General features: G+C 41.3%; 1 protein-coding gene across 11 annotated transcripts in view; it reads right to left on the reverse strand.

Moving 5' to 3' along the window:
- Nucleotides 1-16463, reverse strand: part of TBXAS1 (thromboxane A synthase 1) — a 243959-nt gene that overhangs the window by 138636 nt on the left and 88860 nt on the right. Inside the window, exon 1 of one of the 11 annotated variants that reach the window (XM_048960661.1) lies at nt 10186-10302. The exons of the other annotated variants lie outside the window; for them this stretch is intronic. The gene's annotated coding sequence lies outside the window, so the exon portion shown is untranslated. Of the gene's footprint in view, nt 1-10185; nt 10303-16463 lie in introns of those variants that run through there. 11 annotated transcript variants of the gene reach the window in all.

The raw sequence follows: 16463 nt of genomic DNA on the forward strand, positions 1-16463 counted from the left end.
GAGGCCAACCCCCATTTCGTTGCAACCTCCTTTCAGGTTATACAGAGCAACTGAGTCTCTCTTCTCCAGACTGAACAACCCCAGTTACCTCAGCTGCTCCCCATCAGACTTGTGCTCCAGACCCCTCACAGTTCCGTTGCCCTTCTCTGGACACACTCCAAGGCCTTAATATCTTTCTTGTACAGAGGGGCCCAAAATTGAGCACAGCACTCAAGGTGCGGCCTTATCAGTGCTGAGTGCATAGGGACGATCAACTCTCTGCTCCTGGTGGTTACACCACTACATCCAGCCATGAGCCAAGACAGGAGCAATGGAACAAGGGGCACACAGAACAACAGAATCACACGGTTGGAAACGACCTACAAGATCATCTAATCCAACCATCATGGCACGGTGCAGCCCCTCCTGCAGCACACAAACAGACTCTCTTCCTTTCCAGCACTTGCCGTGGATGTGCTACAGAAACACTGTCTTGCTGCATGGGGAAAGACAGACAGCACGTATCCTGTGTTGTGGCAGAGGGCCATATGTTTTTATATAACACCCGCATGGGAAACACCTGCAACCTTTTCACCTTGTTTATAGTGCTGCTGTCAATTCACAGAAGACTTTGATCTCCCTATCAATTATCAGTGCCGTGTATAGCAAACACCGCACATTAATCATAAAACACATATATGCTGTTAGGCAATAAATAAGCCTGTGTTTTCTATGCTGCAGTGTGGTAAAGTACACAAAGCTCATCTGGAAAAAAATAAAATTAAAAAAAAAAAAAAACAGTTTTATTATCTACACCGTTGTCAGGGAAGAGCAAAGAAAAAAAAAAAAAGTATGTAAATTCATGGATTTTCATGGGAAAAGGATAATTTACTCAGGAGACACTTCCAGAAAAAAAAAAAAATCTTCCTTAATCACTCTGCTTGTATTATTTAGAGGTACCCATTCCCAGCAGGCAGAAAAATGCAAAAAATGAATAGCACATTGCTTGTGTAAAACAGGACTCGAGGCTTGCTTAATTATTTCAGAGGTCAGCAAATTGATTTGTCATAAGTGCTGTCCCCTCCTGGCTCTTGCAGGCAACTCAGACCGTATTGCTCACACTGAGCAATACAAAACTGACAGCTGGAAAGTCTAAATACAGTCTTCACAGAAATGGTCACTTGGTCCAAGAGGAAAGGGAAGGAAGGGACAAAAAATTGCCTGTTACCTATCAGTTCAATTATTATTTGTGTTATATTAGCAGCTAGAGGCCTTGACTATCCTTGGGCCCTCCTTATGGTAGGAGTTATACATAAGTAGAAAGCCTGGAGAGCCCACAGTTTAAATAACCACAAGCAACAAACAGCATGGAAAACAAAGATCACTCTCTGCTTTCCAGCTGCAGGATTAAGATCCAGGCAGGGATGGAGGAGCTGGGAACTGCCAACCATCCCTTTTTTTTTTTCCTACTGACTCCCTGTGTGACCAGAGTCCCTCAGCTGCCATTCATCTCCAAATCCATCTGGGGCTAGTTTTCTTTGGGAAGCATGGTAGAAAACCAGGAGTCTGCCCTTGTGCTGCTTCACCTGAGGCCCAGGCTGCAACACCAAAGAATCACAGCATCGCAGAATCATAGGGGTTGGAAAGGACCTCTGGAGATCACTTAGGCTAACCTCTTGCTAAAGCAGGCTCCCTACAGTAGGTTCCACAGTCTGTCAGGTTTTGACTATTTCCAGAGAAGGAGACTCCACCACCTCTTTGGTCAGCCTTCTCCAGTGCTCTGTCACCCTCACAGAAAATAAGTTGCTGTGACATCAAGCGATGGAGATCCTTTGCTGAGCTGTCACAAGCCAAGTAGCTCCAGACAGAGAGCTAAGAAATGCACATCACCTTTTTGTAAAGAAAAAAACCACCCTAGACAGAGGTGATCTGTCTAGGAAATGGAAACGGAGCACTGGTAGCACTGAGCAGTCTCAGGCACAGAGTGCAGCTCCGCCAGCACACACATGCCTTAGCCTAAGACTAATCCAACCCATTGTATAAATTCATGAAAAAGATATGGCCACAGTGATTTCTATTTAAGAATAAATAGTTCCTCATTTCCTTTTTCAATGAACTGTACGCTTCTTTTCATGTCATGAAAGCTTCAAAATAAGCACACACAACTATTAATTTAATTCCTGACTGCATTAGAAATATGCCGTAACAAGATGCCCAGGCTCTCGCAGATGCTTTCTGTGCTGCCTGTATTGCTCTACACCAATCTCTTTGTCCATATACCCAGGATTACAAACGCTATCTTCTCCATACCAAGAACCTCTGCACTATCTCAGTCTTGCACCTTGCCAAAAGACCTCTGCTTGCCTGCATGCTTATGGAAATATCAAGAAAGGAGAAAAATGCTGGGATTAGTTGTATTCTCCCTACCAGTAAAAGCAGAACCACATTTAAAGGAGCTCCTCCTTCATCAGGTGTGAGACTGGTGGTACAAGAGCAGTACAGACTCAGCAGTACGGAGATTCATAGAATATCTCAAGTCAGAAGGGATGCATAAGGGTCAGGGGTACTAATTTTGGTCATTGCATGGTGCAGAGCTGACAGCGCTTTTCTGGGCCCTTATAACGTGGTACAAGTAAGGCCTGTTTCTGGGCATCTCTATCTCCAGCTGAGTTTTCATGTCTCCCCCTCATTTACCAGCCCCTTCCCCTTCCAAGAGCAGCACAGAAGATACAGACTCCACACAGCCGTGTGAATTCATTCATTCATGAAGTAGTATTTAACACATACTGGGAACGACAAGGGATCAGATTAAGCTCAGAAAGTGACACAGAGAAGAAAAAAGAGCCTTCTGAATTATGGAAGCCAATTGGGCTATCTGTGTCCATTCCATTTTTTGAAGAAATTCTAGTCCAGATCCATGTGCTTCAGCCACGGCAAGCACAAAATCTCACGTCCTTGCTCAGAGATAGGGAAGAGAAGCAGCAAAGGAGACGAATGTGGGGACAGGAGAGCCATTTTTCTCCTTGTTCCAGGCACGTGGCAGGAGAACTGCAGAGCCTGGTGGGGTGCTGTGCTCCCTGCAGCTGGAGCTTCCCTCACCAGGGCTTGGCATTTATTTTTATCCTGGCGACCGGGCTGAAGCGACTGCCACCATCACAGCTCCATGGGTCTGCGTCACCTCACTGCTGCTGATTAGCAGCATCAGTATGCCACTTCATTAATGCGAAATGAAAGCTGTAAATAAGGGATCCCTTTTATAGGATGCTCCTGGAAATGAGAAGTGCTGTGATATTAGTAAGAAACCAGGCTCTCCTGCCTGGAAATACAGTGCCATTGCTACCGTGGGATGCTCAGAATGCTTATAGCTCTTGGCAAGTTTGCCAGAAGAAGGTTGCTAAAATCTTTTCCCACCGCGCTTCCCACCAAGCTTGGACTGTATCAATCTGTGTTTTGTTACCCATGTTTAGACTGTGACATTTTCACCAAAGCTTGTTTTGTCTGCGCTCATTAAAGCACAGTATGCCTGACTGACCTCATGTGATGCTGCAGCAGACATTTCCTGTGTGTTTCAGCATATTTCTGTGCCTGGCCTTTCTGTGGGCCTGAGAGCCCACAGCAGTGCGAGAGCAGCCCCATCTTGGGCTCTTTGCACCTCATTCAGTACCAAACTTCTCTTTTTTTTTTTGTGAGAAAACCCACCAGGTTGCTATTTCCAGAACACTGGATTACTATTTCCAGGGAAGGCAACATCTGGGAGATTGCAAACTTTGTCTTTCCAAACTCTCCTTGCAGCCATCTACACAGCGTTCACGGTTATAGATTTGTGTGATCGTATTACTTATATTCGACAGCATTATTTTCTATTTCATTATTTCATTATTTTCTATTTCTATTATATCACTATTTTTTTCAGTGCAGTGTGAAAAGCGGTAAGGCTACAAGATGGCTGGGGATAAGCAGACAATTTTACTCCAGCTACATAAGGGACAGCCTTTTCTGTCTTTTATTAATAAATAAATTAATAAATAAATAACCAAAAGAACGGAAGGAAGACGGATGTGCTCAGCACATATTCTGATTTCTAGTCTGGAGCTGAAAGCAGTTTCCCTTGACAGACAAGCAAGCAATTTCTAGGAAGCAACAGGAAGTTAAAGCGTGGCAAGGCTGCAGCCATTTCATGCAAGATAAATGGAGATAGCACAGCACGCTTGTAGATGAGGGATACGACCAAGAAGCTACTCAGAAAAACAGAGCTCAGAGAACATGAAGGAGCAGAGCGAGCAGCATAGTGCTGTTTTCTAGCAAAGCAGGGGGGACCAATCGGAGCAGTGAAAGCAGGGAGGATGCTCTGTGTCCTAGGAAGCAGGAGAGCACGTGTGCACTGCAGGCTTCAGGGAAGATTTGGGGATGGGGGACAAAAACATGTGTGCAACCATGTGGAGAAAATGAAACCGGGGAGATGTCGAAGGATTCAAATATAATTTGTGATAAGGTGACATGGCGATACAGCAATCTACAAAGCAGGTTGGCTGTAATAAAACCTCAGGTTTAACGAAGTCGCTAGTTCCATGCTCATCACTAAACCTCACATAAGCAAACACTCTTCTAGAAAACTAAACAAAGCTGTGTGATTCAACATCTGCCTCTCATAAAGCATTTCTGACCTCAGCGAAACAGAGACTTTTATTTTTCTTCCTCCATGAGGACCATGAATACAAACAAAAACCATCCATAAGGCTGCATTGCCACAACATTCATCTGTACTTTGCTATTGTGGCCAGGACTCAAGTGTGACTAGAGATTTTCACATCTCCCACTCGGGTTAGCTATTTGAGCCCTAAAGGAAAGAAACAGCTCTCAGAAAACACCGAGCATCTCTATCTGCTGAAAAGCCATGTCCTGATACATATCTTCAAAAGCGGCATTGGAAACAGAAGCATTCAAAATCAGTAGGCTGTTTCTGTTTGTTTTAATTCTGTACTTTATCTTTGATTTCTTCCTAGGCAAGACAGCTCATCTGCCTCCTGTATATACGATCAGCAGCAGTGAACGATACAATGTTTTGTTTCTGCATGTGTTTGAAATAAACGTAGACATAATTTTCTTTCTGTCCACCCCATCTTAGTGGCATTTTGATCTTAAATCAATGAGAGTGCCGCAATATATTGCATACCATCACTTTTTATTCCTTTGCTCTGCTTACATTAATGCAGATCCATGCATTTCTGGAACCGTAATGTCTTAATATTAGAATATTTTAATTCCTCCAAGATAGATAAGACTCAATATACTGATTTTCTGCATTGTAAACATAACACAATGGAATGAGTAAGCCAAATTGAGTTTTGCACGGCAAACCACACAGGCACACACTGCTTTCTTACATAAGAAACGAGGCATTTTAACTTGGCTGTGACTACCAGTCTGAAGATACCTGAAGTATAAGCAAATGAAAGCAAGGTTTGATGAGTGGGAAGCCATGGGCACACCACACCACTGCTTCATGTGCAACGAACTCAGAGCTGCCAGCCAACCCCAGACAGCCTTACTTTTGGACAGAGGGGCTTGCCAGGCAGGCCACGAGGGGGGCAGGCACTGGGATTTGCTTTTCTTTCCTGATCTGCCTTCAAAAAACATTGAAACAAAGGAAAAGAGGATAGTAACCACCTACTGAGCTCCTGGGAATGTACTTTTTTTATGCTACAGCATACAAAATGCAGTCAGGCGAGATTCATTTGTTTTAAATCCTTGCATACCTATGATAGTGTACTTTTTTCCTATACATTTTTAAGACCTACACACACGCAAAATCGCTTAATTTTGTTAATGCAATATTAAATGCACACTAAGCCCAATAAAAGTCATTTCCCAACACTGTATGCATTTATCATGAAACCACTAGCAGAATTCTTTACAATAAAAATGCTAGCCGTATACATGACCAAACTAAATTATCTCGGGAAATGGCTAATATCTGACCATGTGGAAACATTAGAAAGCAGGGCTTTGTTATGGCACTAGAAGGAAAAACTGTCTTTTTTTTTTTTTTTTCTTTAAGAAAAATTCTAAAGATAAAAATATTTTTAATAGGAAAAAAAAAGCTGCAGCTCCAGGAAATTTTCCTCAATCAATTCAATCTGTTGTGCTGGACCTTAAAAACCCATTAAAAACAACCATGATAAATTTCCCAGCCTCTTTCAGTGCATCACGCAGAAGACAAAGGAAACTGCAATTCAACAGAGAAAAGAAAGAAGAGAATGGAAAAAGCTGATAGAGTGTGCATCAGTGGTAGCAACATCCTCGCTCACAACAACAGGCAAATCTGCACCACAAAGGATGGTAGGAACAGAGGGGATGTGTGCAGCTGACAATGGCACTCCAAAGTAATGACTTCCAGGAAAATCAGTTGTTACAAATGGTCAGCACGCTGCTGGGAAGCAGTTGAGTCACGACTTTCATAACATCACAAATTATTCCAGCCTAAAAATTGAAGAGCAGGACACACAGTCCGGGTAAGACAACTATGGGGATAATATCCTATACAAACTGCTAATGTGAACACCTGTTTTCCATTATTAAACCTTACTGAATCCATGCAAGTTCGAAGGTTTGACCCAATATTTAATGCGTGGTCATACACAGCAGATCATATTTCAAATAATATCAGTAAGAATGGCCTCATTGACCTATTTTTCCATTGAACTCCTTGTACACAGTATCAGCTGTAACAAGTACACTTTGTTTGCTGTTGCTTTACTTTTTTCCCCTGAGCAGGACTTGGGGGTGGATTTTATAGCAAGTTGTTCCAGGATAAGCATGTGCAATCTGAATCCCTAATCACGGTGGGGCTCATTTACTCCACTTCCATTGATCTGCTTTCTGTCCTGTAGCAGCAAGTCCTGCTCACCCACCTTCTTCTGAAGGGTAAAGGACAGCCCCAGCACAGAGAGTCACACCAATGCTGGGACCGCAGCCCCATGCACACACTGCACACATTCAACCTCTGCCCATGACTGCTTTAGGCAGCTATCCTGGGCTCACATGTGGTCACCCTGGGATGACAGTGAGACGTAGGCTCGAAGAATTCCTCTTCTTTGGCTCTGTTGCAGCTGCTTGGCTAAAGGCCTCTGGACTCCTGGGGACTTGCCTCATTTCTGAGCTGTCTGAGTAAATGTTATCATCCAACATTGCTTTGCTATATTACTTCCCAAACCTATTGGGTCTCTGATGCCTGCTGGAACTGTTTCCAAGAACCCTCCCCTTGAGACAGTAGAGTACACATGAAACATCACTACTTGTGCTTCATACTTCTGAACAGAAAATCTCTGAACCAAAGCTTGCATTTTTAATTGATCAAAGTCTACCTAGGAAATAGGTAAAATAAGTTGAAAGTAGATCAGTGCAAACAATACACATTCCTTCTAAACATAAAGTTGTTAGGGCAAGATTAAGTCATTTGATTCTCATGTAGCAAGAGAAGCATAGCAGAGATGCAAGTCACTGAATTTATGCACAGTCCCTATAAACAAAGCAAAAAAAAATACAGACAGCTGTGGGATGAACCATCACTGAAGTAAATATATTGATCTATCAAAAATGATTGAAGACTGACAATAAAAAGGTTATACATGCTATAAAGAAAGAGAAGGCAAAAACAAAAAACCAACCCACTGAAAAACTCCCACCTGCACTCACAAGGAAAAATGGACTGGAACAATAAAACACAATGGCAGTGCCTGTACATCTTTGATAGCTGCCCCTCCCAATAGCTGGAACAATTTTGCTATAAACCCAGCAAATGAAAATGTGAATGTATGAGCAATTGTCTGGGGAATTCAGATACCTCGGGTCCTGTAGGCAAAGAAGGAAGGGAGAAGGCACCACTTTTAATATTTGTACTTATTGATCATGCTCTCCACACCTGAAGCCTGCTCAATCCAACAGAGACCGTACAGTTAAATATTCAATGCTGCCTTCAAGGTAGTTTCAGTGCTGCTAGCAAATGCCTCTTCCCCTCTAGCCCCAGCACAACCCATTACTTCGACTCCCCCAGAAAGAGGGCAAGCAGCGACAGCCTGCAGATTTTGAGGGTGTCAGCCAGAGCACATCATGTGAACAGAAGCCTTCAGAAATGCAGTATTCAGAATGGCGTGTTCAAAGATGCATGGGATAGGGAATTATTCAGAATGCAACATCTACAGCAGTCATATGTATGTATAAACACAACAGAGTATCAATGAGGCATCAGGGGCTACTTTTTTTTTTTGAAAGTCTAAAAGTTATGTTTTTATTTAAGCACTTTGCTAAGAAAACCAACAGCAACTATTTTCATAAGCCCAGTTCTGTTTTTCACTATTGATGAAAAACCAGTTGTGCTAGTTACTGCACAAAAGCATACAAAATGCCATTGTCTCAAGAGAAATTTAGGTCTACAGTAAAAGTACATTTATTCACTCTAAGTATTAACCTTACAATTTTGCAATACATTTAGCTGCCTCAAAAATCAGAATTTAAATTATTTTAGTAGAAAATAATGCAATAATTAAAGGTCAGCATTTGTCCATGTGATATTACACTACTATCTGATCTGCTTTAATCCTTGCCTCTCTAGATTTTCTGCTTGTAGACTGACTTGCTCATTCTCCTATCCCAAGCACAGCTTATTTATTACCTGATGGACCAAATGGACAGTTAGTAAAAACAGAAAATCATTAAGCTGCTTTCACACTACTTTGTTTTGCCCTTCAGAGTATTTCATATGATGTTCCATGGGATAAGAGGTCCCCAAGAACCAAGATCCTCTTATAATGTCATTTTTAAAAGACACTGCAGCAATTCCCAGTGTCCTTGCCAAACCCTTTTTCAATAAGATAGATTCCAACATTGAGAGAAAAGCTTGGATTATTGCTCAGTGATAAAATGGCTACTGCAAGCCCTTGCAGAGTCAGAACATTGCTGCCAGTTCATTCCTTTTTCTGTAAACTACTTTGAGATGTCTGTATACCAAACCTGATTTTATTCAATAGGTATCATCATTCAGAAATCCAAGTTATATAAACATGAGAGAAACCTAAAACATTGGGTCAAATCCTCATATAGTCATGGCTCCATGCTTTAATGGAGCTACACTGAAGTAAACAATAGCTTGAATGTTCAGAGCACTACTTTCAAGCTTGCTTACATAGGGGAAGAGAAGAGATTCGTGACAAGAAGTGGTTTGAATTCTAATACAGTTAGACTAGGAAAAATTCCTATGGGGGCATAGCCATACCAATATAACAACTGCTGGAGGAATTGATCCTTTCTGTCCTTGATTTAATTTGTGCCATTCTGTAACTTCCGTGTTTACAGGATGAGGTGTGGGTTTTTTTTGACATGATGGTAGCTGTTTAATTACACCTGTACAATTTTATCGGTGTGACTAAAATAGATCCTCCTTCAAGACAAGTCTTCAGTTTTGCTACCAAATTTAATGGAAGGAAGGGAAGATTCACAATCCCCAGGGTAATGGTGGCTCAGCTCATTCCACACTCCCCAAGCCAGGAAAAAAAAAATAGCATAACAGCTCAAAACAACTTTTTTCCCTGTAGTGGGCTGCACTTTTGCCTATTGCCTGATGAAATCATAGCCAGTTCACTACCAGCAGAAGGTCTGACATAAAGCAGGCTCTCCAGGGAAGGAAGAGAGGCAGTCAAAGAGAGAAAAAGGGTAATTTGAAGACGGTGCCAAACCAACAACGAAAAAGGAGATATTTTGCTCCTTTTACAACTAATAAAACATAGAAGACTAAAATTGATCCCCAGACTAATAAGGTAGAGGAAAAACTAAAACCAATATATGACAAAACAATAAAAAAGTAATGAAGAGATTTATGGAAGTACATAAAAACCTTGGAATGACGTAAAAATTTTCAGGTCAGATTACTGTTTTCAGCTCAACATGGATAAGGAAATAAAGGAGGAACAAAAATTAGAGTATGGGGGAAAGATAGCAGAGGGTAGAAGAGGATAGGGGGAAGGAAGAAAACAAAGCCAGAGCAAATGTCTACCGAAAAAAATGCAGCCAGAAGCATGAAAATGATGTCTACAAAAGAAATTTATCAAGGTAAAAATTAAAACAGAAAACCAAGCACTCGAGAGCCAAACTGGTAGAATTATGTAAGGACAAGAGGCAGTAATAGAATGGTAAGTTTCTCTCTGCATATACCTGGGCAAAGCAGCTGCGGTAATCCTCAAAGCGGATAATATGACAATTTCTAAGAAAATAAGATGCCACCACCTCTAAGACACAGTCCTTCACCACAGCTGGGTGCCCTTGCAGTTGGAGATCTTACAAGGCCTTTGGTAAGGACTCCCCAGCACACAGAGAAAAAGCTGTGACCAGAAGCAGCCTCCTGGAGTTCCTGGCAGAAAACTGGGATGCGCAGCTGTCTGCTGGTTTCCAGCCTCTTCTCTGCACCCTTCTCCTTGTTAGGGAAGGGAAATCCTTTTTGCTTGATGCCTCTTATAGCATTTGAGAAGGTAGACATGAGTTGTTCTGGATTTCTTTCTGCTGCCACAAAGAAGGGTAAACTGGCAGCAGGAAGCAAACTGGAAAGGCAGTAATCTCAAGAAGGGGAAGGGGTTGAGGGTGATGATGCATTTTCCTCCTTCTGTGTGAAGAAAGAGGAAATGATTCAGGAGTTTCCTTTAAAATTTACCTTGCGTGGCACAGAAAACACCATAGTACATACGTAATCAGATACATAACTGGTGAAGTCAGTGACCATTAATAGCTACTGGACATGATGTATTATATGCATCTGCTTCAGGTTTGCAGCAGTACTTCTGGATACCACAGAAAATTCTAATAAAGCATTGATTTTGCTGTGCATATTATATAATACTGCTACTTTCCTATACTTTCAAATAAGATACTAGAAGAACGACCCAGATTTTTCAGTCTTTAAAGCCCTCAGCACATTTCTTTCCAAAAGGTGGAAAAGAGAAAAAATTACAAGGTGGATTTCACAGCCTGTTAAGAAATTTAAGGAAGGCAGGTTCTGGTAGATGGTGAAAAGGATAGATTCAAGGTGAAATTAAATGTAGTAAACTAGTTTTTGTAATTACGGTGTTCACTCAGAATATTCCCTCCTCCTCCTTTAAATTAAGATGATACATGCTGATATGCGGGTACTGATCAGAAGTGTCACACAATAAGATGAGGCAATCTGTTAAGCAGTGACATCCCCAACCCTTTAAAACGATGATTTTAAGCACTAATTAGCTAAGAAGCAGGCAGTACAGATCAAAAGATCACCTGCATTGTATATTAGATATAAAATGCTATTCAGACAGCATGTTTTCTAAAGAAGTAGTTTTCAAATAATCTTAACCTTGAGCTCACAAGGATTATGCTTTAACAGCTGAGTGCTGCGCTACCGATGCGAAAGAAAATGTGGGCTCTAGGAGACACCTCCCTGGGAGCAAGCAGGGGTGAAACCTGCACTCAGCCACAGCTGCAGATGAAGAAGTAGAAGTAGACCATGATTCAGTCAAGTTCCTCCAATGCTGAGGCATGTTACAAGGGCCTGCACTGCTGCTTCAGAGCTGATGTAACTCTGTCCAACCTCATTGAGCCTTTCCGTGTCCAGTCAACACCAACTCCATGGAGATGCCCTGACCAGGGAATTTTCCTTTGTGCAAACACTAATTCACTGAAGCTACAACCACATCAGATTACACAGAAATGAGCATTAGGAACATGGTACAGCTGACCGACGCTCTCTTCTGTTGCCTTGCCAAGCACATATAAAATGTCCATCTCCTTTGGTTGTATTTCACACTCCCTTTCCAGAGCTGTAAAAGATTACATCAAGTCTTCAACTTACGTCTGCTTGGACAGCTGCAATAAAGCGATGGAGCAGTCAGAGATGGAGGAGACAAGCTTGGAAAAAATGCAGCAGGGTGCACATGCCTGCACGCAGTCAGCCCAGGAAAATATTTGAGGTCTCAGAGGAGACAGAAGGTTTTGATGCATCACTTGCATCAAACTCCCATCCAAATGGCTTCACCTGCACTGAAGGCTGGGACCATGACATTTCAATGGGCCTTTGAGTCCTATGTTTGTGAATACCCAGAGCAAAAGGGTCTTTGGAGATGAGATCGCAAGAGGCTATAGTGACAAAATAAAAAAGTCTTCACAGAGTAGACGAGCTCATACTGTATGGATCTTGTGGGAGGTCATAGTCTACATCCAAGATTTTCTCCATGGCTAGGAAGAGCTCATAAATAAATGCCTTCAACATTACAAGTACACAGAGCTTCAATTTGCAATGTCCCAGAAACCAAAGCACATTTGGAACACACCAGAATTGAACTAGTCAACTAATTTACCATAAATTCCGCCTATAAACTGCATTCCACAGGCCTCTGTACACCAAACTTAAACTCTTCACAATGAGCGGCAGCCCACAAAACCCATTACACTGCAACAATAACACTAGACTCCAATTCTCTAAACAGAGTGGCATGTCACCTTTTGGGTAAAGCTCTAGGCACTAGTCTCATAAAAGACTATGTCTTCAAGACTAATTAGCTCTAGATAGAAGAGAAACTGGTGATGATATTTCTCTAAATAATTCTCACGAGTTGTTCCAACAGCTTGATTTAACTACTGGGACTAAACGCAACCAATACCTAATAATGGTTAAGTGTGGGGAGTTGGGTGGAAATGTACCATTGCACTGTGGCACTGAATTTTAGCCAGAAAAATTGCTAGGTTTGGGTTCTTTTTAAAAAGGCTTATTAAAAACAGGTTACTGTTAGCAAATTCTAGAAGTGTTGATTAAAAACAAAAGGGAGGGTTGTGCTTTAAGAGTTTAACAGAAGAATATTAAGATTCCCCTATTGTTCAGTCAATTCTTGAGATAATCTTTTCCATCTCAGAGAGAACGGCTAGCACATTACTCAGAGGAACAATAAAATTGTCTACATGCAAAGTGCTGTCAAAAGAGAGGGTGGAGAGGAGGGAGAAATATTTTTCTCCCCATTAACTTCTTTCAGCTACAATAAACCTAGGTGCTTATGTGTACCAGCAGCAGTTAAAATATTTTTCAGCACAAATGTAATTGTTTCTCTTACAGTGCTGACTCATCAGGGTAGATAAACTTCTGCCTAACTTGAAGCAAGTTGAGTAGCACCATTGACTTTAATGGTATTACTCTTGTTCTCAAAGTTAGAAACACGTTTAAGGGTTTTCTGTGTGATGTCCAGAGGTTGTAAGAATTTAGTGGAAAAAGAGAATTATTTCACAACAGCAGTTATAGGTGTGTTCAATAATCCTTTAAAGTCAAAGGGCCTTATCAAAATACAGAAATGAAAAGACTCTGAAGAAAAGAATCCTGACAGATTCTGAAAGCCTCAACTCTGGCCAAAAAATTGTTTGGCTTTAAGAAAACAAAAATCCAAGCAAGTGAAGCTACCAAAAATCTTTATCAGGTTAAATGCAAGACAGAGATTACGAGGAGCTGTAGATCAGATACAGGAAGCTTGCTTCAATTCTCTCTCCTTTGCTTGCCCAGGAATGATTTTCTCTAACTGAAATATGAAAAGTGAATTGCCTAAATTATCAAAATACAGAAAGGGCCACGGGAGAGGTAGAAAGTCCATTAGACCCCCAATGTAAAAGAGGAAACCAAACAGGGTAAGATTGTTTCATAAAACTAAATTAATTCTTTGCATGAGCCGTCAGAGACAAAGATGAGAATGCCTGCCCTGGGATTACTATGGAGAGACACTAAGAGTTGAATAAAGCTGAAAACCAAGAGGTAAAAAACACAACAGCAACAACAAACAAACAAACAAACAAACAAAACCCAATAAGTTTGTGAAATTAAAATGGCAGCACAAAAGGTGTTTCTTCAGATAAATTAAGCGCATGATGAAGACACCAGTGGCTCCTGCAGGATGAAATCCTGCCCTTGTCCACTTCAGGTTCTCAATACTGTGTTTAAGGAGAGAAACTGACTCATGAAAAGTTCCAGGCTTCCAAATCCCACAAAAGCATGTCACTCTTCTGAAGGGGAAAGCCCCAGATCTCTGCAGGGACAGACCGGTGTGCCTCAGCCCTGCTGCAGAGGCCAGCAGCCACAGCAAGAAAAGCCTGTTTTTTGTCCACAACCGTTTGACTCAGGACTCATCTGCAGGAATGCTAACTAGTGCCATCTGCAGCAACCATTTTTTCAGGAGAGGAGAAGTCAAGCATTAAGACAGAACAAACTCCAGCTGCATAGACTTCTGAAAAGCTGTCAGCTGCCAGTGTAGTTTACAATCACAACTAAGCCCTGGACACATTTCAAGTTAGTGACTGGCTACATGATCTATCCTAATCCTTTAAACCACCCAACCATTTAAGTGACCAGACTAAGTCTTGGTTCCAATAATGACCTATTAGGAAACTATTCAAGTCTTTAATCAAAAAAAGAAAACAAACAGAAAAAACAGACAATGTATAATTTTGTAAACACCTGAATTGTCTGCCCTATTTTATTTGCTTACTTTGTATTACTTTAAAATGTGTTGAAGTAACCTGCTGCAAAACAACAAGGGAATAGAACTACATTCACATCCGTGTTCTCATGAAGTGCTCCAGGAGTGCACGTGAACCCATTTTTCTACCTGCATCTTGACATGTTTTCTGTGATACTGTGCTGATCATGGGATGCTAATGCAGGAAGCCAGCAGAAGATCTGCACAGGTAGCTGCAGTTTGCTGCTGATGGATTCAACGAGGACTGACACTGGTTTAAAACCACATCTCAGAAACATTCTCATTAATTCCTCCCTGCCATCAGAAAATGCAGATTTTGAGCTTGTTGACTTCAGTTAGCAGTACATAATCTGACAGCCCTGGACTCAAACTCTCTGCTGCCTCATTTGTAGGAGTGTTTTAATCCAACCTCACTCTTCTTGCTTCTTTTGAACCAGTTTCTTCACCTCTGCCTTATACTTTGTTCCTGTCCTGGTTAGCACTCATTCTACTACACAGTTGTTCACAATTCTCACAGAAGGTTGAGTTGAGCATTCAAGTAAGGGAAGAGTAAGAGTAGGGTTTGATCTGGTGCAAGTTGTTTCTGATGCAACAGGCAATGAAGAAAGAGCATCACCCCACAAACTGCGCCAAATTTAAATCTTTCATTCTTTATTATACACAGCAAGATCTACATTATGAACTCCTACATTCTTCCTCATGTTCAAACGCACTGCCGTGGCTGAAGGCAGAATAGATTCGCTGATCCCAGAAGCAGTTACCTGCCTTGTGGCTGTGTTCTATTTTCTCATTATTCACTGGTGGTGTATTGTTGGGCCAATAATCTGTTATTTATTCTCCCCCTCCAAATCACCAGTACTCACAGTACTGTTAAGTCATAATGATGCAATCACAGTAAGAGGGCACATGCAAAGCATGTATGCGAAATAAAATCAAATCATTGCCTATACAGCTGTGCTAACATATTAGCAATTGCCATTCTGACTCTATCAAGCACACTACCCATTCACTTCTCCTCTTCACCACCAGAAGTTCCTTATTTCTTTGTCTCCTCTTACCAGCTATTTCTCACTAGTTGTCACGGTCTGCAATTGAAATAAAACAGTTGGATTTAGTGGGGTGAAAATAAAACATCAAAAAAGAATAGCCTAAAAATAAGAGACTAAAGTAACCAAAACCAAGACTACATTGCTCTCCAAGCAGGATATTGTTCACTTTGTATTTTTGCTTCGGAGAACCAGCACATACATTTTAGAGGGTAGATTTTAATTTATTTTTTTTTAAGATGCTCAAAAATACAGCCAAACCAAAGCCTATCACTTTGATGCATGAACTCATCAGAAGTGCTATCAGTGGCATGGCTTTTCCCCACTGAACAGAAATGCTCCACCTCTACTTTTACAGCAACCAGAGCTGTTCGTTTCCCCCTCGGCCTCCATCTTGGGCCACCTCTGTATGAAAACAGACAGTTTTCACAGCACACATTCACATCCAAAGACAATTTGCATTGTCTCTCCATATAAAAGAGTAATACCATCACCTCTCCTTTGGATCAGCACACAGGAGCGAAGAAAAAAATGCTTTTGTGACCTACAAAAGCCTTACTTGAAATAATTCTCTACGACTTGAGGCCTTTTGGAATGGAAGGGATATATTGTTTTGACTTGATTAAAGCTGAAAAGTTGATTTGACATCCTGTTGTCAAGGAAACCAATTCACACACAAAAGAAAACAGTTGTGATGGTATCATTCAGACTATTCAAGTGACCTTAGAAAGAAAAAAAGCCTTTAGTTCCAAAGATTTGTATTCAACTCACTTCACCACTGTAGAAATAAAGATCATTGCTCTTTATGCTTATTGGAAAGCAGTTTTCAATCTGGAAAAAGCGAAATGCCACATCTTCTTCTAACTGCCAGATCCAATACTTCGCTGGGGTTGCGCACATAAGCGCACCT

The sequence above is a fragment of the Lagopus muta genome, chromosome 1 (assembly GCF_023343835.1).
Source record: "Lagopus muta isolate bLagMut1 chromosome 1, bLagMut1 primary, whole genome shotgun sequence".
Lineage (NCBI taxonomy): Eukaryota > Metazoa > Chordata > Aves > Galliformes > Phasianidae > Lagopus > Lagopus muta.